This window comes from Anas acuta, chromosome 2, assembly GCF_963932015.1.
Source record: "Anas acuta chromosome 2, bAnaAcu1.1, whole genome shotgun sequence".
Lineage (NCBI taxonomy): Eukaryota > Metazoa > Chordata > Aves > Anseriformes > Anatidae > Anas > Anas acuta.
In genome coordinates this window covers 64,721,458-64,744,939 of record NC_088980.1, presented here as the reverse complement: position 1 = coordinate 64,744,939, position 23,482 = coordinate 64,721,458, and the positions used below count along the sequence as shown (strand labels likewise).

At 37.9% G+C, this 23,482-nt stretch overlaps 1 protein-coding gene across 1 annotated transcript in view; it reads left to right on the top strand.

Moving 5' to 3' along the window:
* LOC137850495 (CLIP-associating protein 1-like) overlaps positions 1-23,482 on the top strand; it is a 182,595-nt gene that overhangs the window by 63,905 nt on the left and 95,208 nt on the right. The window lies entirely within an intron of this gene.

The window sequence follows — 23,482 nt, the reverse complement described above, 5'->3', positions numbered from 1 at the left end:
GCTCATTGTATTGGCAGTAATGATCGAAGTACATCTATTTAACTATTTAGCTTTGTTTTCATTATATACTTCCAGATTCCTTGAAAAGCAGCAATAACAGCTAGACTGTTATTTAAAGTAAAACACTTTTTCAGCACTGTTTTCACTTCCATACTTTAGTATAGATGCACAATGGAAAATCTATCCTAAGATTTCAAGAGCCTTTAAGTAGTTTTAATCTTTTGTATGTGATAGGAAATGTTTGGTAGTAGCCTTATATGAAATTTACAAGTCAAACAATTTCCTCTCATTTATTGGATTAAACTTTCTGTTAAAATATTTTCAGTAACTTTTCATAGTTTATTGCATGTGCTGATAAATAACTCATAATAAAACTATGCATCAACCTTCGTATGAAATGCACTGCTGTGGGTGAGGTTTAAGCTGTTTAAAGAATCACCATGAAAAGTGAAAAAGAATCACCACCCTCTGCAAGAAAGGCTTGTCTTGAAAGCAACATTAACTTACTAATAATAATAATAAAAAAGAAACACTACCTTAAACTGTAGCAACCTTTTAACCTTTTAACAGTCTCCTTAGCCACTTAATCTCCTCACAAGAAATCAGCTGTTGTAATGGAGTCTGTAAAAGCAGTTATTTCAGTCTGTGTGGGGAAAAAAAAAATACCAACAAACATTCTCTGACTTAAGATAAAGCATTACAAAGTTTACATTATAATTCGTCAAAATGGCATCTCTAAGAATAGTAATTAATATGCTCATAGTGAATTAAGCTTCCTTAAAAACACAATGTATGTAACAGAAAGAGGAACAAATGGCATCTTTATGCTCCAGCAGGTTGACAAAATAAACTAAGCAAAAACGCTTGCATGATGTTGACTCATTATATTTTTTTTTCCCAAATGGTAGTAAACTGCTAGATGACAACCAGATGAACTACAGAAAAACTGGTCTGCTTTTTTTTTTTTGTCACTGCTTCTAAGTTACGCGTATCCACTTGCATAAACAGTCACAGAAGTGGGTGCTCAGATTCCATTCACAGAATCATCTAGGTTGGAAGAGACCTCCAAGATCACACAGTCCAGCCTCTGACCTAACACTAACAAGTCCTCCACTAAACCATATCACTAAATTCTACATCTAAATGTCTTTTAAATGTCTTTTTATAGTGATGGGCCCAAGTAAATGGGTGTATTTGTAAGAGGTGTTTTCTCCTGAAGAACAGACTTTCTTGCTTTATGGGACGTTTTGTTTTGGGGGTGCAGTGTTAAGCCATTACTCTTTGCTCTGCTTCACAACAAGAAAAAAAAAAAAGCTTTTGGAATCAAATTCACTTTTCTGACACATGAGAAATAGTTTCACTTTTTATATACCAAAACTAATTACCTTCCAAGGTGGATTTTACTAGAATAGGACTGTGCATTAATGCTTTGTATAAGGTATTATATATGTAGATGCCAATATAATATGGAATTTTGAATGTTTGTGTGTATATATATTTTTGTCCATGTTTACTTGAGCTCTTATAGTGGCTAGAAATGCTATGTATAAATTGTATTTTTTACCCTTTTCTTCAAGAATAAAACCTGTTACTTCTTTCTGTAAGTATTCCTAGTAAATTTAGGGAAAAGAAGTATAGTGTGAGTAGAGCCTATGTTAACCTGTAAAATAGGATATATGTTTAAAATATATAGAGGATTTTTTGAAAATGTGTTCCTTTTGTCCAAATTAATTACAGCATGTATCAGCCCAACTGTGTTGATAGGCTGTAGAACAACACTGATTACTAACATTCCACTTGTGATAAACATTGGCAGAAGTATTTTTTTTATAAATTGTTAAATGCTAAATGAAACTATTGTAGAATACAGCTTAAAATCTTATCAGTAGAAGGGGAGACAGAGTAATCATTTCTCTGTGAATACAGCTTTCTATTTAACAAGTAGTGTATTTCAGCACCACAAGCATTCCAAAAATAAAGCTATGCCTTTGCACAATGCCTAACTGTAAGGTGAAAAGTCCCTTGTCCTGTTTAAAAAAAAAAAAAAAAAAAAGACATGAAGAAATGAATGCCTCTGCCTGTACTATTTGTTCTTTCATCAGTGCTTTTGCAGCTGAAGGTAATGCATGTTTCAAAAGCTTACTGTGTGTAGTCCCTGCTTTTAGTCAATTCCTAGTACCCTTCAACATAATAGGAATGAAATCTTTTTGTCCACATGCTTCTCAGCATAAACCATTGCCTAGTTTTTGAAGAGCCATCAGCTGGGAGAGGTGTGCAGCCCTGTTACTGGGGCTTTACTCACAGACTGTTTCCCTGTTGTACACTAAGCTTGCACTCTAAGTGTAGGACAACAGAAAACAGTTACATGGAGGTGAGATGGATGGGAAGTACAAGGTACAGATACCGTTGGTTGGCATGCCAAAATTTTAGGGTAAATATTTTTCTAAGCCATGATTAATCCTGTTATCAGAAAGCTAAGTAACTTGAGTGATTAGGGATAAAGAAGAATGGTGTTAGAGAAGGTCTGCTGGACAGTGACATGACAGACCTGCTGAATGTGGGTGAAAAACCTTTGTAATGTGTGAAAAGGAAGGAGCCAGGACTAGGGGAATAAAAGGTAGTGCAATAAGAAAAGAGCAAAAGCTTAATCTGAAAAGGATGTTTTCTAATTGTTTTTCCTTTCTGCAAGGTAAGTTTATCATTCTACCCATAGAAGTGTAGATATCTTTCAAATTCAAAGAAATTAAAATTCAAGGAAAGATATTTTTACTTTGTTTTTAAAACAGAGAGAATAAACAACATATTAAGTACCTCGCTGCACCAGATCATCTGCTCTGAATTTTTTGCTACTCCTAAAGAAAGACATAGTCCTTAAATTAGAGGGTTATTACTCTAAAAGAATTGGATGGCTTGTTTCTCCAAGTCAGAAACTTACTCAAGTATACCTTCTGCAAAGTATAAGTTCTGTCACTAGATGGTGATCTTGGTCTGTGCATGCTTTCTTTTCTTCCTACCTTCTTTCCCATTTTACTCCCGTACTGCACTTCCAGATAATGACCAAAACAATAATCCTCATCATCTGTTGTTTTAATGCTGTTTCTGAGTATTATGTTTACAAAGGCAAGAAGTCTTAGCACTTGAAGCCTAATGGTGAAGAGAAACAATGTCTGCATCTTTTTTCTCTCAATATATATCTTTCTTTACAATGTCCATTACTCAAAGCATTATTTATGGTTGGTACTGTGCTTGAGATTTAGCATTGTACTGTATAACACAAATGCTTTCAAAATAAAAGCTACATGAGCAGGTATGAAAATGCAGACCAAAGCAATTATGTGAATATTAAATCACTTCTTATATGACTAGAAGAAATGGATTTTATTTTATATATAAAGGAATGTAGTAGTAATGGGTTGGTTTTGGAATCCAGGACAAAAATCCTTTTGCCTATAAAAGTGAGAGGTGGCAACAAACAGGAGAAAAAATGAATCACTCCTTAAGACTTCGCTTCTATTCAACTTATTGAAGCATTTGCCTTTTCTGATCCACTTTCTTTCTTTCCATGTGATGCAGCTCTAACTCTGCCTTTATAGACAGTGATAAGCTGGGACTTTTTAAGTAACTTACTAAAGTGATGGGTTTTGTCATCTGTGATGCACTAATCACTAATGCAAGTCAGAACTAAGAATCACACAGAATGACAGAATCATCTAGGTTGGAAGAGACCTCCAAGACCACCCAGTCCAACCGCTTAACTAACACTAACAAGTCCTCCACTAAACTGTATCACTGAGCTCTGTATCTAAATGTCTTGTAAGCCTCCAGGGATGGTGACTAAACCGCTTCCCTGGGCAGCCTATTCCAATGCCCAACAACCCCTTCAGTAAAGTTCTTCCTAATATCCAACCTAAACCTCCCCTGGTGCAATTTTAGCCCTTTCCCCCTCATCCTGTCACCAGGCACGTGGGAGAATAGACCAACACCCACCTCGCTACAGCCTCCTCCAAGGTACCTGTAGAGAGCCTCCTCTTCTCCAGACTAAACAACCCCAGCTCCCTCAGCTGCTTCTCATAAGACTTGTTCTCCAGACCCCTCACCAGCTTTGTTGCCTTTCTCTGGACTCTCTTGAGCACCTCCATGTCCCTCTTGTAGTGAGGAGCCCAAAACTGAACACAGTACTCCAAGTGCAGCCTCACCAGAGCTGAGTACAGGGGGACAATCACCTCCCCAGCCCTGCTGGTCACACTGTTTCTTATACAATCCAGGATGCTCTTGGCCTTCTTGGCCACCTGAGCACACTGCTGGCTCATATTCAGCTGAGTATCAACCAATACTCCCAGGTCCTTCTCTGCCAGGCAGTTTTCCAACCACTCATCTCCCAGCCTGTAGTTCTGCCTGGGGTTATTGCACCCCAGGTGCAGAACCTGGCACTTGGCCTTGTTGAACTTCGTACAGTTAGCCTCAGCCCATGGGTCCAGCCTATCCAGATCCTCCTGCAGAGCCTTCCTACCCTCGAGCAGATCGACACACACACCTAACTTGGTGTCGTCTGCAAACTTACTGAGGGTGCATTCGATCCCCTCATTCAGATCAACGATAAAGATATTAAAGAGACTAACCTTGTGTTTTTCATGGTAGTTTCTTTGCTGACAGGAGATCCAGATCAACTAATATCCTGACTGACTGACCTAACTTATGAAGATCAGCCTTGTAAGCAACCAGATCAGTCAAAACAACATTGGAATCAAAGGTGAGAGTAACCTATCAATTCCCCCAGAATGTTTGCAGGACTTATTTTGCAGGTTGGCTGTCTTACAGGACATTATCTCCCACAGGGAATCTTCCAAACTGTCCTTCAGTGAACTTCAACTACATGAGTAATTACAATGAAAAAGAAAAATGCCTGAAATTCCTAGTACAAGCTTTTATAAAACATACTTTCACCTATGTGCCTAAACAGGCACATAAACAATAATTATGATTATGCACAGGGTTGAGCTGCTTGTTTCCACATTTAAGATTTGACTTTAAACCTGGCTCTACCTCATCTCCTCTTAGAAATACACATTTTGAACCATTCAGTTCATAGCATGCCTTGGATTTGATAAATTTTACTACTTTATATTTTCCAGACTGGGTGTTCACTTCGGGAGGTTGGTTTCAGATGAACATGCTGTCTTGAACATGCAGTGTTGCAGAACCTTAGGGAAATCCAACATTATTTTGGAGCAGAAGGATGGACAGTAGGTGACCTAATGATGAAGGGGCTTTTTATCAAACACTGGGACTTGAATCCCTGTTGTCTTTGAAATTTTCTGGCACTATCACAATAAAGATAGCATCTTTTGCATTTTTTTCAATGTCTGACAATTTATATTTTGGTTGAGAAGTGTTAATACAGTATTAACAAACGTAGCCAACGAGTTCGCTTATGCCATTTTTATTGATTTTGTGAAAATGTGTTATTCTGTAATGAAATGGAGGAAAGGAATAGCTTCAGTCTTTGGAGGTCACTAGCAATTCAATGTGAACTCCATTTTTTGATCACTAAGTTTAACTTTGTCAGCACCTGAGTACAGATTTCAAGTAGGTTAATATTAAAAGACTTCCAGATTTCTGATTTTATTTATTTTTTTTCTAACCAGGTTAAACTTAACTTTTCAGTCTTTGGAGTGCCTCTGATAACTGAAGTCATCCAACTAATTATTTGAGGAGGGAAAAATCTGTTACATCTCAACTGTAAACATCAAGATACCCTGTGGAAAATTCCAGTTGAAAAAATAAATGCTGAGTCCCTGTTGTAATTTTTTATTGATAATAAGAGTAATATTCTGCTCTTTATCATAAGTCTGAGGGGTGACTTTTCTAGTAAGCTTGTAGTGTAATAGTTGAATGTGTTTGTCTTTGAGGGCCCTCTGAGCACATACAATGTAGCGTTTTGATCATGTGTCTGAAAGGTACTTCAAATAAACTGTAAGGGTGAGATTAATTACTCCAATAATTAAACAAAAAGGGTAAAGCAAACATTTATTAAATTGCATGAAAGGCTGTTGTTTCTCCTGTCAAAACACTAACTTAGTCAACGACTCTCCCAACACTTCTGTGTTCAAACCTTTCCAGTTTTGATCTTGAAATTTGTGGAGCTGTGAATTTCAAAGAAATAACTCTCATTCAAAAAAACAACACCAAACATTTAATCTGATTGTAAAACATGTCCTTACCTAGGGTCAGACTGAATTCTGAAAGTGCAAGAGGAATGAGTACTGATAGACACCTTCCTTCTGAGACCAAACAGTCCAGTGTTTCCCCTCTGAAAACCCAGTACTGATCAGCACTGTGATCTGGATGAAAATATGCAAGTATAGCTGATTAAGACATTGTTGCCTCCAACTTTGGAAGTCCACATGAGAGAAGGAACTAGTCTCTGCTAGTGAAGTCTCAGAGTCAGTGAAACAGTGAGCCCCATCCTACTATGAACACCAGTATTTGAGTCTTCAGAGAGTATCTTTGCTGTTTGGTAAAGTGACTATTAGAAATTTTAACCTGAAAGTCTGCAAGATGCAGCCTAGCATTCGGCTTCTTCAGGCTTCAGTTTGGTAGATCTTCCTCAAAGTGTTTGACATTGGTCTCCCTTGGCTGATAAAGATACAACCTACTGATTTCACTATACACCTAAATTAAGTATTTAGGACTGAATATGTAATAGACCAATGGGGGAAAAAAAAAAAAAAAAAAAAAAGGAAAAAAAGAGCAGAAGCAAATGGTGCTGCACCTATGTGAAACTGTGAAACTATTAGTGATTGTAACACTATTTGCCCTATTACTTCCTCTGAATAATAGATGGGTAAAAAACAGGTTATATCATCTGATCTTTTCAGCTACTCTTCTGTAATTGTCAGGAAATTTCTCTTCCCAGGGTCAGTTTCACAAACGTGCAATTTAAGAGGGGCATGGTCAGATTGCTTGGACTGTTGTTACTGTTACATGGAAGTGATGGCTGAGAGCTTATGTATGTCTCAAGACCATAAGAGCATGCATCATTTGGGGGACGGGATTGGAAGGTCATACCTTTTGCATCTAGAACATTGTGTAAAAGAGCCCTGCTAAAAGTGAATTGGATGTTAGTTTTGTTCCTTTCCCTGGCAGTAAATACTCTAAAATCTCCGCAGTGCTTGCATAGTCTCTGCTCGTTTATAAACAGCACAGGGTCCTAAAAGGCTGATCTAAGCTTTAGGTGTGAATAGCTTTATGAGTAGCTTGCTTCTCAGTACTTTCAATCCACTAATAGGTGTCACTCTATTGCCTTGTCATTCACAGGTTGTTGTGGCTATTGCAGCAGCACTCTGGAGAAAGGCTGTAATTTACCTGCGCTGGTCTCTATTCCCATCTGGTTCTGCTGTCATTCTGTAACTCACTTGTTACAGTGAGTATGATATCAACTAAAAATATGGAATGTGTTTCTTTCATTACTGTAGTCAGCTGAGGTATACACGTACATAATAACTGCTCTAGGCATGCACTGTCTCATATGCATACTTACTAAGGTAATATAAGCTGGAGTGAGGGCATAATTCCTCATCAGTACTGGTCTCGCAACACACAATTCTAATTAATTGCTCTTAACAGGCTTTTATGGGTTTCTAAATCTCCACTATCTGCCAGGTCATATTCATGTTGTATGTTTGTTGGCACCTCTGTTGAATATTAGTCTCTCTTTCAGTGAAGGTAACTTTCTTCCAAATTGCTTTTAATTCCTGTCGAAGGTTTCTCTCTGGCTTTCCATTTTAAAATTATAGTGATTCTTTTATTTATATGGTGATTCTTTGATTTGTATTCTGACATGAAATTACAGCTGCTATTGGCAGTGTCTTGGCAGTGCTTCTGACAGTTCCAATGGAGCTTTCCTCAAAATATCCAGAATGACTTGTCTTTAATTGCCTGGGACAGTTGGTATTACAAATGTGATGCTATGCATAGACACTGACAAATATTCCTTTGCACTTTTGGCTGCGTTTGGCTAGATTCTTTAAGTGGTCTATGGAAAGTGAACTTTTCCTGTATGTAGTTTGAGACAAAAGCTAAGTAGCTTAAAAACAACTTTTAAAAGTTTATAAAAATTGTGAATTCAAGGAAAAAATACTAATATACTAGGGAAAAGCAGAATTGTTAGCTCTGGACAGCAGTACTGTGTATTTGCTGTCTGGTAGCCTAATCCATGTTCTAAACACATGCTGTAGCTGTCTGACTGAAAGTGTCTGGCTCCTTTCAGCTGTAAACAACAACAAAAAAAAAAGTGATAACTGATTTATGCCATGCAAGAGGACATCAATACAGAGAAGATGGTTAATGGCTTTTAGGGGCAGGGAGAATCAGGCAGGCATAAAATAGTTTAAAAATAAAAATAAAAATCTCTTTGCCTTTCCCAGATTACCAAGAAACAATCTGCTAAGAAACAGTAGGGAGATTCAAGATGAAGAGATGTGGAATTTTTGCAAGGGTGTCTACTTTACAATATTTTGTTGTTCATTTGCTTTCCTGCCATGATAAAACTGTGTTGGAGTGGAGAAAGGAGAAAAGATGTATTGATGTAGTTTTGTTTTTTAATCTGAGAACTGGGGTTATTCTTTAGCTAGATGAGCATTACCACAGCTTTGATTAGAGAATATCCAGTGTCTTAAATACACTTTTGACTAACTGCATGTTGTAAGATTTCTAGGATGTTTTTCTAAGCCAAAAGACATTAAAAACAAACAAAAAAAAAAAACAAAAAAAAAAAACAAAAAAAAAAAAAAGGAAGAAAAACAAGGCAGACAGTCAACAGAATTTTGAAACTTTGTAATAAATCCAGGATATATCTTGAAATATATTTATGATTTCATTCTTTGCAGATGACTGTTCACATTGCAAATGTCACTGTAACAAGCTATTGCCATGTTCTAAAAGATGACAAGGATTGAATGGATTTGGGAGTAGAGCAGTTTTCTTCCTGTAAGTGTTCATCATTTCATTAGGGTAGTGGTATCAGAGAGGGTCTGAAGTGGTAGAAAAGGAAAACACGAAGTCCTACTGCTGTTTTCTGTGATGTGTGATTTATGGGTAGAGTGAATATTCTGTGTCTTGGTACTGTATGAATAATAATGTTAGGTCTTTCAGGAGAATTACTGTTATTTTAAACATCCTCTTATTTTCATCGAAAAATATTGGATAGCTGTTTCATGCCACTTATTTTTGTAAATAACCACTCCATGTTTTGCTGAAGCAGCTGTAAAAGCAAGGCATACTTTAGTAAATTCTTTTCACCTGTAATTCTTTGTTGCTGTACATTTTATGGGTGTGTTGATCCAATGGCAAAAGAAAGGGTCAATTTTGTTTTTAAATCATTCCTCTTGTCATAGCACAATCAAATTGCATATAGATTGGTCCAATCTCAAGTACTTCAAAAAGCAGAGGGGCTTTCAAAATAAGATATATAATGCTTGGCTTCCTATAGATGTTTTCCACAATATGGAATAAAGGTGAAAAAGAAATTCTGAAGTAAGAAGGTCCATATACACAGTTCTCTCTACTGTTTATGATCGTACACACTCTCTACTGTTTATGACTGCAATATGGTGGTATATTACACATTCACAGTCCTATACCCCTTTGCATCATGAAATGCAAATGCACTTCTCTTCCTCCAAAAGTGGCTTCAGCCATCAACAGTAATGTGCTATGCTGGTATCTGGAGAACAAACTTTAGTGCAGCCATTAGGATATGTTTTCTTATGGGCAAATGGGCAACTAGTGAGAGGAAATTCTGTGGAAAAAGTTGCTGAGTGATGTAAGACTTTGAAAAGAAGTAAATGAATGGTTGGTTATTTAAGGGGAAAGAAAGATGTTACAGGTTATTTCTGGGAGTTAGAAGCAAGGTCTTTTAGCTAATTAGCTGGAAAAAAGGCAAGTTTTAATTTCCCGAACAATTAGAATGAATGCAAATGTCTTCTGCTTTCTTTGGAAAACATTCCTAAACACATCATATTACAAGAAGTATTAAGGACCAGCAATAACAGAAATGGGAAGTCTAATAATTAGCTAATTAAACCTAGACAATAGATCCAACACTCATAAATAAGTTAACTGTCTCTGGCTGGCACTGAATAAATCAAACCTTTTGCAAAACATGTTTTGAATGAAGGCTAATTCAATTCCATATAATGGCTTCTTATTTTCTTATATAATACTAAAACAAAGCAGCAAGACATTGATCTTGTAAGTTGAAAAGGAAAAAGTGAAATTGTGACACTGAAATTTTTGCAGAGAGATGATTATTGGGGGGAGCTTGTCTCCAGTTGGTATAAACAATCAGTGCTTTGTTATTCAGCTTTACTTTGCAGGTGGTTTTTACAGGAGCAGTAGGTTACCCCTAGGCAAGCTAGATGCCTAGTCAGATTGTTTCACAAAACGTAGAAATGGAGAAAACCTTTAGCTATGTGTTGGGGCTATATGGGAGGGAAGCATTGCTTCTGATTAAATGTCTTACTTCCCTTTCGTTTTCAAGTTCTTCCCTTTTCATTCCATAGCACACCTGTGGCAACATCCTTAGTTACTTACCTGGAAATTAATCACAGTTCTAAGTGTGTTTAGCTCTCTGTACTGGCAGGACTTAGAGCACTATTGCTGCAAGTGGAATGAATGGAGGTGCACACGGCTTTCTGTGCCATACTGGGGCTACTGGCCCTGCTTGGCCATTTTGCTTCTCTTAAATTAATCATGTTAGGATAGACTTTACCAGAGTGAGTTCCTAGGCTAGATTTTGTTTTTCACCTTTAAGCAGTAACGTAATTGGCATGCATCCAGGAAGGCAGTGGCTGGGGAGGTTAGGAAGGAAAGAATAATCAAGTAAATTGTGTAGGAGTTGTTTGAGTGTGAGGAAGTTGAAACCAAGAGTCAAGCCTATAATAGGTTTGTGATGAATACATACATTCAGCTATAAGCGATGCCTGCAGAGAATACTGATTTTATGTTGTTGTTTGCAGGCTTTGTATCACTGTTCTAAAGTGCCATTCTTGCTTTTCCCAAATGTATTACTCTCTGCTAACGTGCCTGAACTGGAAAATTAAATCTGAGCAACTCTGAATGCTTGGGAAAACTCAGGATACAAATCCAAACCAAAGAATTCATATTCTTCTCCAGTGTGTGTGGAAGAGTTTTCCATGGATTTGATTGGAAAAGCAGCTAACTTCCCAGGTGATTTGGAGTTGTCATGGGACAGAGGGAAAGTGACCAGGGCTTCTAGATAATACCTTATCCTTGCACAGCTCAGGTACTCACAAGGACTGTGTTCTCTAGTAGTAGGGAAAAAAAGAAAGGGGATGCAAAATATCTCAAGTTCTCAAAACATCTAGTACTCTTACCTGTCAATGGGATGGACAGCTTTGTCAGTGAGCATGCCTCTGTGAACAGACATATGAGAGGAAGGGAAGGAATTAGTCCATGGCAGTGAGTGGGAGGCATTACAACTAATGTTTATTTCTATGACTCTGCCTTTCTTCAGACTCACAGACTGGGGACAGATGAAATGGAGAAAGCTCTGTTAGTATATGGATTACTGATGAAACAAAGGGCAGATTATTTTGTATGCTCTTCTGAAAACAAAGTAAAAGTAATGGCAACCTTTGGGTGTTTCTTCAGGAGACAGTTATGCAGGCAAATTGTGCGTGCTAAATAGCTTTTAATCACTTTATCTGATCATGTTGACACTTAGCGAGTTCTTAATTAGAAGCTGCTGGAGTGCTTGAAGATAATTTTCAATCCTTGCAAAATGACAATGACTGTTAATCTTAATTTATTTATTTTTTTAATATGATGGTCTAAACAGTGTCCTGTGAGGTCTTTGAGAGATCTGTCATGCAGTTAGAGTTGGAAATATAGCTCTGCATAAACAGCAGTACAATACCCACAAATGGCATAGCCAGGCAAAAATATGCATTAAGAAACAGTGCCAGAAATGGAAACTGGTGTATAGGAGACTCCCACCTGTATTTAAGCTTTGATTTTGTGGTCCAGTGGTATTATGCCTTTGCACAGCATCTTCTTTTACAGAAGATTTTTGTAGTTTTTTTTTTTTTTTTTCTTTTCCATGTAGATGTGTTTCACACTCAATGTATGAATTCTGGATGCCTTTGAGAAGCAAGAAGGCAGTGTTTACCTTAGTTTTGCTTAGTGGCTGTCCTAGTTCTCAGGGTTGCATGTGAGAGAGACAGTCTTGATACAGATGGCTCAGTCTTGGTGGTTTTCCAGGCACTTTCATTTTTGGTACACAGCTTTTCTATCTGGAAAGGAGTAATTCTGATGCTTTTTTTTCCATGTATTTTTTTTCTGTTCTTGATATTATTATTATTAATAATAATTATTATTATTAATAATAATTATTATTATTATTAAATAATAATAATAATAATAATAATAATAATAATAATAATAATAATAATAATAATAATAATAATAATAATAATAATAATTCAGTGGTGGTTAACTATTACAATTCACCTAATCATCTTTGGCTTCAGGTATTGGCAGGAAAGCCTTCCACCCCACTGTGGAAGCGGTGTGTTGTGAGTTGTGCTGTGACACTCTGCTATGGAAAAATCTTTAATATCAAAGAATTTTTACAAAGCAACACAACAAAGATCTGGTATTTACATTGCTACTGGCAGGAATATCTGGAACAAAGAAACAAATGAGCTCTTGAGTGCTTCAGATCTGAAAAATAAGCTTGAGGTTTGCTGCTTCCAGCACTGATTGAAAGCAAGGTGAGGTAGTAAGATTGTTCTGATTCACAGAAGTGCAATGTAATTGCTTTATGAATTCTGGAATGCTCTTGATCTTTCCTTCCTCAGTTCCCAGAAGGACACTGTGCACTGTGCTTCTGTTAAATCTCATGCTGCCGCCCGTATTTCATACATGAATGCTAGAATTTTGTCTACCACACTAGCAAGGGTGTTTTGTTTTGGTCTCCCATTCCTTCCCCCTCCTCTCCTGCAGCCTGTGGTACTTATCCAGTGTGCCAGAATAAATAATTAACAACAAATAAATACTTGCTGCAGCCATTTCATGATCTGTTTGTTTGCAGACTAGTCACTGAACAATGGCGAATAATAAAAAAACAGTAAGTATATTGGGCTGTTTTGTACTCAATTTATAAGCAACAGTGAAGGGACTACTTATCTACAAAAGGCAGTACAATGCCTAAATATAAAGGGTAAGAAACCAAATTTGAAGGGATGGGTTTAATCTTCGCAGCTGGTGGTTAACACTACATCCAGAGAAGTAGTTATTTGTAATATACAGCAAAACAACTTATTTGCCACCTCCTTATTTTGACATTTACATTATTTTCAATACACTGTGAAAGCATGAGTGTTTTCTGCATATTTTTTTTGACCAGTTAAAGAATCTTTCTGCTATAATTTGATTTAGGGTTAGGTTAGTCCCTCTCAAAATCCCTAACTTGCCTGTTTTGTTTTCAGAAAATGGAAAGAGGTAACAAAACTTGCAATAATCTTTCATTTTCCTTGAGAGCACAGATGTTTAAGGGAGCACTGCTTTGCAGGGACTCTTGCAGCTTTTGTTTTGAGTCCTCAGGAATGTGACACATTGTTATCGCAGTTGCATAGGAATGCTTTAGTTGCAGGTTTATTGTATACTTCAGGCTCATGAACTATTTCGCTGGGGACCACACTGCATTCTTGATTTGCATAGTGCCTCATTGCTAGCCAGCACCATTCAATTCCTGTCCTTTTGGCATCCTGTCTTAGAGACTGACCTACTCTCCCTTAGCAGCTGTTAAGTTGCTGTTGAAAAAATGCCTGCTGTTCAGGAAGGCGCACAGTGGTGTCTGGCATGGGAAAACAGCACAGGAGTCTAGGAAGTTTCAGTGATGCATACACATACATACTGACAGTCATCTCAGGAAAAGCAGAGATGTTTATGTTCCTGTCTTTGAAGTTATAAAGAATACAGAAAAATTCCAAATGTGTGCAGTATAAGACAGGTGCAGAGGAATGCAGTGGCACACACAAAAACAACACGTAAAACCCCAGCTTCCAAAACACTTGCTAGATTTATACTTTGCAAAGTGCCAAGTCATAATTTGTTTTCAACATACATTTAGGCAGATGCCAGTGTGTAGTGTTTTGTTTTGTTTTGTTTTTAATTTTATTTTTGTCTCTCTTTTCATTTTAGTTTTTTGAATGATTCGTTTCTGAGATGAAGAAAATTCTCTCTTGGAAATATATTGCCAAACAGTCAAGGTTTCTCACAGTTCTTAAATAGTAGCAGTGTCGACCTTAATTAAGATACTTGTAGGCTTTGTAGGATCACTGCGGAACAACACTTTTAATCCAGTGTGCACTTTATCTTAATTGAGGACATGGTAAAGCTATGTTACGCATTTGGGAACAGTTGCACACCATCTCTGCGTAGAGGAGTGACCCTCTGAAAGTCATGGTGATAGGAAAAACTCTTATATCCTAAGCATCTCAGAAAAAGTGTACAAATTGAAATTTTTCACCCATGAGAGTTTTTATAATGGGCACAGAAAAAACGTTTATTTTCATCTTGCATTCATTAAGCTGTCATTCCAAACTAACCACACAGTCCTGCTTGAGAAAGAAAAACAAAATTTCTGTGACAAGGTGATACTCTTAGTGGATGAGGGAAAGGCTGTAGATGTTGTCTACCCAGATATTTGTAAAGCTTTTGATACTGTTTCTCACAGGTGGTTTTTTTTTGTTTGTTTGTTTGTTTGTTTTTTCCTGGAGAAACTGACTGCTCATGGCTTGGTGTATGCTTTGGGTAAATAACTGTCAGGGTGGCCAGGCCAAAAGAGTTGCAGCAAAGAAAGTTAAATCCAGTTGGAGGCTGGTCACAACTGGTGTCCCCCAGGGCTCAGTATTGGGGTCAGTTCTCTGTAATATCTTTATCAATGATCTGGACAGGAGGATTGAGTGCACCCTCAGTAAGTCTGCAGATGACAGCAAGTTTGTCATGAGTGTTGATCTGCTTGAGGATAGGAAGGCTCTGCAGAAAGATCTGGGTAGGCCAGACTGATAGGTCAAGGCCAACTGTATGAAGTTCAACAAGGCCAAGTGCCAGGTCGTGCACTTTGGGCATGACAACCCTGTGCAGTGCTACTTGCTGGGGGAAGAGTGGCTGGAAAGTTGCCCAGCAGAAAGGGAGCTGGAGGATATTGATTGATGGACAGCTGAATATGAGCCAGCAGTGTGCTCAGGTGGCCTACAAGACCAACAGCATCCTGGCTTGTATTAGAAATAGTGTGGCCAGCAGGGCTAGGGAAGTGATTGTCCCCCTGTACTCTGCTCTGGTGAGGCCGCACCTTGAGTACTGTGTTCACTTTTGGGCTGCTCTCTGTGAGAAGGACATCAAGGTGTTGGAGCATGCCCAAAGAAGGGCTACAAAGCTGGTGAAGGGTCTAGAAAACAAGTCCTATGAAGAGTGTCTGAGGGAACTGGAACTATTTCTTCTAGAGAAAAGGAGGCTCAAGGACCTTACTGCTCTCTACCTGAAAGGAAGTTGTAGTGGGGTGGGGGTTCTGTCTCTTCTCCCAGACAACAAGCAATAGGACAAGAGAAAATGGCCTCAAGTTGTGCCACGGGAAGTTTAAGTTGGATACTAGGAAAAATTTCTTCACTGAAAGGGTTGTGAGGCATTGGAACAGGCTGCCCAGGGAAGTGGTAGAGTCACCATCCCTGGAGATCTTCAAAAGACATGTAGATGTGGTGCTTAGGGACATGCTTTAGTGGTAAACTCAGCAGTGCTAGGTCAAAGGTTGGACCTGCTGATCTTACAGGTCTTGTCCAACCTAAATAATTTTATGAAAAGCAAAATTCTATTCCTTGGTTTATTTTGTGCCAGTTCCTTTCAAATCTTACAGTTCCCAATTTATCAAGGGAGTAAAGTGAAAACATGCATATGCAATGAGTTAAAGGTGGGTTTCATACTTAAATTCCTTGCTGATACGTGTCTATCTTGTGCAGTCTAATCAGACTGCTATTGTCAAGAAACACAACCTAGCTAAGTCTTCTAAGGGCATTGCTTGTAAGGAAACACAGTCTGTAGGGATCATATACATGTGAATGGTGATTTTTAGAGTTTGTCTACATGGGTGTATGCATGAAGTCTCTACAGCATGTAGACATGGTCACTTTAATATATATATATATATTTTTTAAAAAAAAAAAACACGTACAGGCTGAGCAGTGTCCTAGGGAAAAGAGAGCAAAGGAACAATTTATTCCATCTATTGCACTCCTATGGGCAACACCCCTACCTGGGCTGCATAGCTGGGAAAAGAGGTGCTGCAAAGTAGGTTAGTGACCCTAAAAGAGCACAGTTTGGCAGGCCTCTGATTGCAGCCCATTTCCTTTACTCACCCTCTTGGTAAGGAGTGACCTGAGGCACAGAAACAAGGCTCCTCCAGAGGGCTGTGTTTCTTCTGTGGGGTGCCAAGGGCATAGGGTGCCGTTTCTGCTGCTGTAATGGGGAATGTCATGCTTGTGTTTCAGCTGCAAACACATCTCCCCACAGGTTTGGTTCAGCCTTATTGAGAGGCATTGCAGTGCAACTCTCAGTGTTTTGCACCTTTACTGAAATAGTAATATATGTTTTTAAGTGTTTTTTAGAACATATAAGAGCCTGTCTGAGGAGCAGTAGCCTAGGAAACCCTGGCTTGCTACATAAGCATTTCTTGTTCATGTTTCACTTTCAAAAATAGCTCTTGTTAAGGCTAATTTCAAGACAGTAACAAAGTAATAATAATAAATCCCCACCTTTCTCAGAGATTGAGTGAAAGTTCATACCCTGATCTTTCAAATAATACAGCGTTTCCCCATCATATCTTTAATGTAATTTGAATGTTAGTAGTGACAAAAAAAATCTCATCACCATACATAACATAGTAGGATGATTTTCCTGTATCATTTTAATGTTAGAAAAATTCCAAACCATAAACTTTTTTTTTCCAGATATTTATCTTCAAGACTGACACAACCTATACCAAGAGCCAGAGGCTTATATACACAGTTACGTTTTTTTCAGTCCTCTGTCTCTGCAAGTTTTACAGCTAAATGCCACCTTGATGGTGGTGGCCAGTTTTGGGAGTGGGAAAGTCTTTTAAACTGCAAAACTTTTCCCTGTTTTTAGAACTGGAGGGCTTCCAGCCTTTCTTTTAAACTCTGTTCTTCACATTATTACCGGGTCTTTGCTTCAGGTACTAAAAGGCAGCAGTGTAGTTTGCATACAATTGGACATGGTTGTATCCTCACATGCCAATTTTTATGTTAATCCTTTGTTTTTGGTTTAACCATGGAGGTTTATGGTGATTATATAATAAGCTCTTAATATAGGAAGACTGTATCTAATGGTCAACTATCAACACGTTAGTACTTGGTAATGTTTTCTCTGACAGGTACTCAGAACATACTATTCAAACAAAGCAGTTCTACTTTCTTATTATTGAAAATAAAACAGTAAATTGGCAGTAATTCCCTTTTCCCTCTCAGGAAATGCTTAGTGGATGTGGTTTGATGTTTGATTTTAATGTCGTGACATTTTTGTGCTTGTCAAAGAGAAAACTGTAAACAAAAAGCTTAAATATAATGTTTCTGAAAACTTCTGGTTACAATTTTGATATTTAAAAAAAAAATGTTTATTATTTGAGAATTAAGCAAAAATTGAAATATTTTTCCAAAAACTTTTTTAAACTAAAAGCTTTTCAGAAGAAAGCATATAAATATTCTCATGCTACTTTATATTTTTTTTAAGTAACGTTAACAATAAGAGTTCAGTCTGCCCTAATTATTACTACAGCCATTGATATATATATTTTTTTGGGGGGGTGGGAGGGTGACAAGTATACTCAGTGAAGATAATATCTGAAACGTTAAAATTTCTTTCTAAAATGAACTTTTATCTAGTAATGATATAATAAAAAAAAAAAAAAAAAAAAAAAAAACCAGTTGATCTGAAATTTGTGAGGTTCATTACAGAATCACAGAATTTTTAGGTTGGAAGAGACCTCAAGATCATCGAGTCCAACTTCTGACCTAACATTAACAAGTCCTCCACTAAACCATATCACTAAATTCTACATCTAAACGTCTTTTAAAGACCTCCAGGGATGGTGACTCAACCACTTTCCTGGGCCGCCCGTTCCAATGCCTAACAACCCTTTCAGTAAAGAAGTTCTTCCTAATATCCAACTTAAAACTCCCCTGACGCAACTTTAGCCCATTCCCCCTCATCCTGTCACGTGGGAGAACAGACCAACCCCCACCTCGCTACAGCCTCCTTTAAGGTACCTGTAGAGAACAATAAGGTCGCCCCTGAGCCTCCTCTTCTCCAGGCTGAACAAGCTGAGCTCCCTCAGCCGGTCCTTGTAGGATTTGTTCTCCAGAACAAGTAATTAGTAATTAGGAAGATAAAACTATCTGTGATATGTGCATATCACAGAATCACAGAATCCATTAGTAATTAGGAAGATAAAACTGATATCAATCACCTGGATTACTGGATTACACTGGGAGACTGCTGATGGTAATTAAAAAATAAAATAAAATAAAATAAAATAAAATAAAATAAAATAAAATAAAATAAAATAAAATAAAATAAAATAAAATAAAATAAAATAAAATAAAATAAACAAACCTAAATACCCAACTGGACTAATCCTGGCTCTGTGTACAATAACTTTTCTTTCCTGACAATTAGATGATCTTTGCTGGAGCAATTATGCATTCATCTCCCCAGGGACCTATGTCCTCATATAAGTGTTAACACACATTCCTCTCTAAAAGTTTTTGGGCATGTCCAGGTGAGGTCATGGTAATTAGAAACAGAAAAGACCCTTTGGATCACCATGTCTTTCCCCCTGCCAATAGAATCTTTGTTAAATCAATTTTAAAGTGACTCAAGATGAGCCAATTGTTCTTTGTTAGTGAGACTGTTCCACATCTAAAAGACCCTAAAAATAATCTTTTAAATGATGTTTTCTTATATTTTTCTGTGCTACAATTTATTTTTTTCATCTGACTGGCATGTTAGGATTCCACATAACTCAGTTTTGAGCTTGTTGTGTCATGAGCAACTTCTTGTTTCATCATGTTGTGCATTAGCTCTCTCCCTGAGTAGACGTTTGGTTCAGAGCTCAGCATGATGTGGCCTTTCTTACCTTCTTACTTTAAAAAACAAACAAACAAACAAACAAACAAACAAAAAACCACCTTTTTATTGTGCTGTTAAGCCACTTTATTTCTTGGGGAACCTTATGCTCTCCTGGGCTTAAAGTCGAGTTTGCTATATGATCAAATGCATGCCAAACAAAGCCAGATCTGCAAGTGATATAGTATAAACTCACTTTAGGAAAGAATAAAACTTGTGGTTAAAAGTTAGCAGGGACAAAGTAAACGACATCTTGTTATCTGTAGACCTTTTGTTGTGTTTAAGCATCTTGTTATTTGAAAACATCCCAGTATCTGTTAACCGTTAGTCAGGCTGAGACTTGAGATAACTTGAGTCAACTGTCTTGTCTTGTTAACTGAGACTTCCTGTTATCGGCCGACCCCCAGTTAAATTGAAAGCCAACTCAGCATTTTTACAGCTTGGAAAACAACTGATTAAGCAAAGGTGAAAAGTGCATTACGAGGAAGACCTACGGCCTTCCTCCCAACGACCACTGCCCACATCCTGAAGACCCTGGCCCACAATTCTTGGAAGGCTTTGCGCAAGCGCAAGGACTGATAAGCTAATTAGCATACGAAGCGAGGGTGGGCGGGGTTAGGTAATGAATATGTATAGGTGCTAATTGAATATTCATTGTTTTGCTGTATAAATATGAGATAGTTTGTCACTTCGAACATGCACGATAGGCGGAAGGATCCCCCGTGCATCCAGCGCTGCAATAAAGAATATACCACTTAAGGAAATTTCGGCTATGATCTTTAAATCAATTTGGCACCCCAGATGGGACCACCTCTCTGCCGGTCCGCAGGACCCGCTGGGGACAGGACTCCCTAGGGTACCCCCGGGATTTCCCGGAGGGACTCCTCGACTCACCGGATCACTGCGGAGGCAGACAAGGACCCCATCATTGTAAGTGAGTATATTCTTTATTCTGGTTTGGTTTTCTGGTAGACCGGTCATCTGGGACTGTCCAGTAAGTCGGAAGGTGACTTCTGCAGGACAGTGTTTGGTATATACTTTGTGGTTAGTACCACAAGTATATCTGGGGACCTTGAGGTCCATCTGTATCTGGAACTGTCTGTTAAGTCGGAAGGTGATCTTCTGCGAGGCAGTGTTTGGTATATACTTTGTGGTAAGCACCATAAGTATATTTGGGGACCTTAAGGAAAGAGCTCGCTTTAAGGTCCATCTGGAATTGTGTTGCCTATTTTGGTTTTCTGACTCATGGAGTATGGTATTTAACTCTGGTTATTGTTACTGCGATTTTGGCTATTTTCTTGGTGATAATAATAAGTTTCGTGACGTTGTTATAAGAAAGATATCGTTACAGTGTTACATATTTTGGTTTTCTGACCTATCGCATGTGGAATTTGACTCTGATTATTGTTATTGTGATTTTGGCAATATCTCCTGGTAATAATAGTAGTTTTGTGACATCGCTATTGAAAGATACCTGTGTGCTCACAGTTTTGTAAGTGATACATGTATTCTGAAAGTGTGAACTGGAAAATGGGGGGATGAGTAAGCAGTGAAATTCCTAAGAAAAGTACGTTGGGCTGTATTTTGAGTTATTGGAAGGATATAGGGGGGGCTCCGGGTGGAAGTGAAAATAAGAAAACTCTGACAAAATATTGTAATCAATGGTGGCTGCTTTATAAGCTGGAATGTTGAAAAAAGTGGCCTTTTAATGGAGCTTTAAACTATAATACTTTGCTAAAGTCAATGTTGTTTTTGAGAAGGAAAATAGGATGGAATGTTGTATACTGATGTTGTTTCAGCATCTTGGAGGGAAAAGGTATGGAATTAAGTTGGTCCCTGACTGTGCTTTTGATGCTGGCATTAGAAAAGTACAGGCTGGAGAAAGATAAAGGAAGTGTTAAAAGGGTTATTGCAAGTGTTAAAGGTGTTTGAAGTTGAATGAGCAGGGAAAGAGGATGTAGGAATGTTAACAGTTCTGCCTCGGCCTGGGGCTGAGACCTTAAAATCTTGGGTGTTAGCCCTCTGGGGCAAAGGGATCATGATGGGTCCCAGAGAGTCTTCACAGAAACAGAAAAGCAGTTAACTCTGAAAACAACCTGAGTTCATGTGTGAGCTCAGATTGCCGATGGGATCGCTCAGGGAACTGTGGACAATTGCATTTTCCTGACCGACCCCCACTAAGACCCTAATCATCCTGAAAATTATGAACGGTTAAGTAAATACTAGAATCTGGACGAATTGGGAATTGAGAATATGCTTCCAACAAGGTCTAAAAGAAACCCCTGTGGAATTTTTGGACCAACTCTGAAATGTAATGGGAAAAAAAAAAAAAAAAAAAAAAAAAAAAACGGTTTGGACCTGGCTTCAGAGGACAAATCGACTAGCCTTTTTCTAGGGTAATCATCGGCCCCTGATTTCAACAAGTCTAATGGGGACCCGGGGAATCTACCCTAGCAGATCCTCCACTGATTATAATGAAGTTAGGAGAGGAACAGAATTGAAATTTCTTACTGATATGGGGCAACGTATTCAGTTCTAAATCAAGCATTAATGCCTTTACGGAATGATTATGTTAAGGTAAAAGGATGTAACCGAAAAGGCTTATTTTTGTGAACCTTTGAAATACAAGTTGGGGAAATGTTATATATGGAGTGGTAATTCGTGTCGAGAAAATGGTTGATATTAACAAAGAAGGGTGATTCAGGAGACTCCATGCAGTCTGGGGTTTCTTGTTCTCCAGGTGGTTTCTTGTTCTCCAGCTATTAAGGCATGGATGTTTTGGGGTGTTTGCTGTTGTTGTTACATTCAAAGTTGTTTGACTAATTAAACAGTTGTTTTGAAAAGAACTGCTGTGGAGAGAAGGGTATTAGAGGAGAGCCTGCTCTTAAAAAAAAAAAAAAAAAAAAAAAAAAAAAGGCAACACTATGAAAACACTATGAAGTTACATCAGTACAGAAGCAGGAAAAAGAAGTGAAGAGGAACAGGCTGGCAGAATGGGGACTGTTAAGTTATGGAACTCAAAGGATTGTTTGTTACCTATCCTGATTGTATGTATGTATAGGCATACTCGGGTCATTATGTAAAGCAATGTTCTGTATACATGTATTTAGAACGTTTGATGTTTGTGTGTGCGTGTTGGTGGAGCGTAGACTCCCTGCACACCCAGCGCTGTTTACTTGCCTTTTATATACCTTTTAGAAATATTTGTTTTATAAGTATTACAAAATTCAGACCTCTTTTATAACAGGAAACAAATGGGGATACATAGGTTTTTATATCTACCTAGATCTCCAAAATCTCTATTAGGTTGAGATCTGTTAGAACAATTAGAAGCAGAAATTATCTTTGAAAAAAAGAAAATGGAATTAAGGATAGGAGAAGAACAACTAATAAATGTGTTAAGCCTGGCACTAATACAAACCGACCCTAAAAGTGAAATACCCTTAGAGATCATAAATCAAGTATATCCAGGAGTTTGGGCCACTGAAGTCTCTGGAAGAGCTAAAAATGTGACCCCAATAATTATTAAATTAAAGCCAGGAGAGAAACCCATTAAGGTTAAGCAATATCCTTTGAGGATAGAAGATAGGAAAGGAATTAAAGAGATAATTGATAGATTTATACAGTATGGATTATTGATTGAATGTGAATCAGAATACAATACACCCATATTGCCAATTAAAAAGGCAGATGGAAAAAGATATAGGCTAGTTCAGGATCTGAGGGCCATAAATAAGATCACTGAGGATATACATCCAGTAGTGGCAAACCCTTATACTTTGCTGACTAAATTAAGGAATAGTCAAGTCTGATTTACCGTACTGGATTTAAAAGATGCCTTCTTCTGCCTACCTTTAGCCACTGAAAGCCAAAACCTATTTGCCTTTGAATGGGAAAACCCTGACTCAGGCAGAAAGACACAGTTAACGTGGACAGTGCTACCACAAGGGTTCAAGAATAGCCCCACTATTTTTGAAAACCAATTAGCAAAGGAACTTGAAACTTGGATACCTCCAGACACTGAAGGGGCTTTGTTACAATACGTGGATGATCTCTTAATAGCTACCGAGACAAAAGAGAGTTGTATTCAATGGGCTATAAGTCTCCTTAATTTTCTGGGTTTAAATGGATATCGAGTCTCTCAACAGAAAGTCCAGCTGGTTCAACAACACGTGACCTACTTGGGATTTGGAATTTCGGGAGGTCAGCGAGAACTAGGAACTGAACGTAAGGAAGTCATTTGCCAGACTCCAGAACTTCA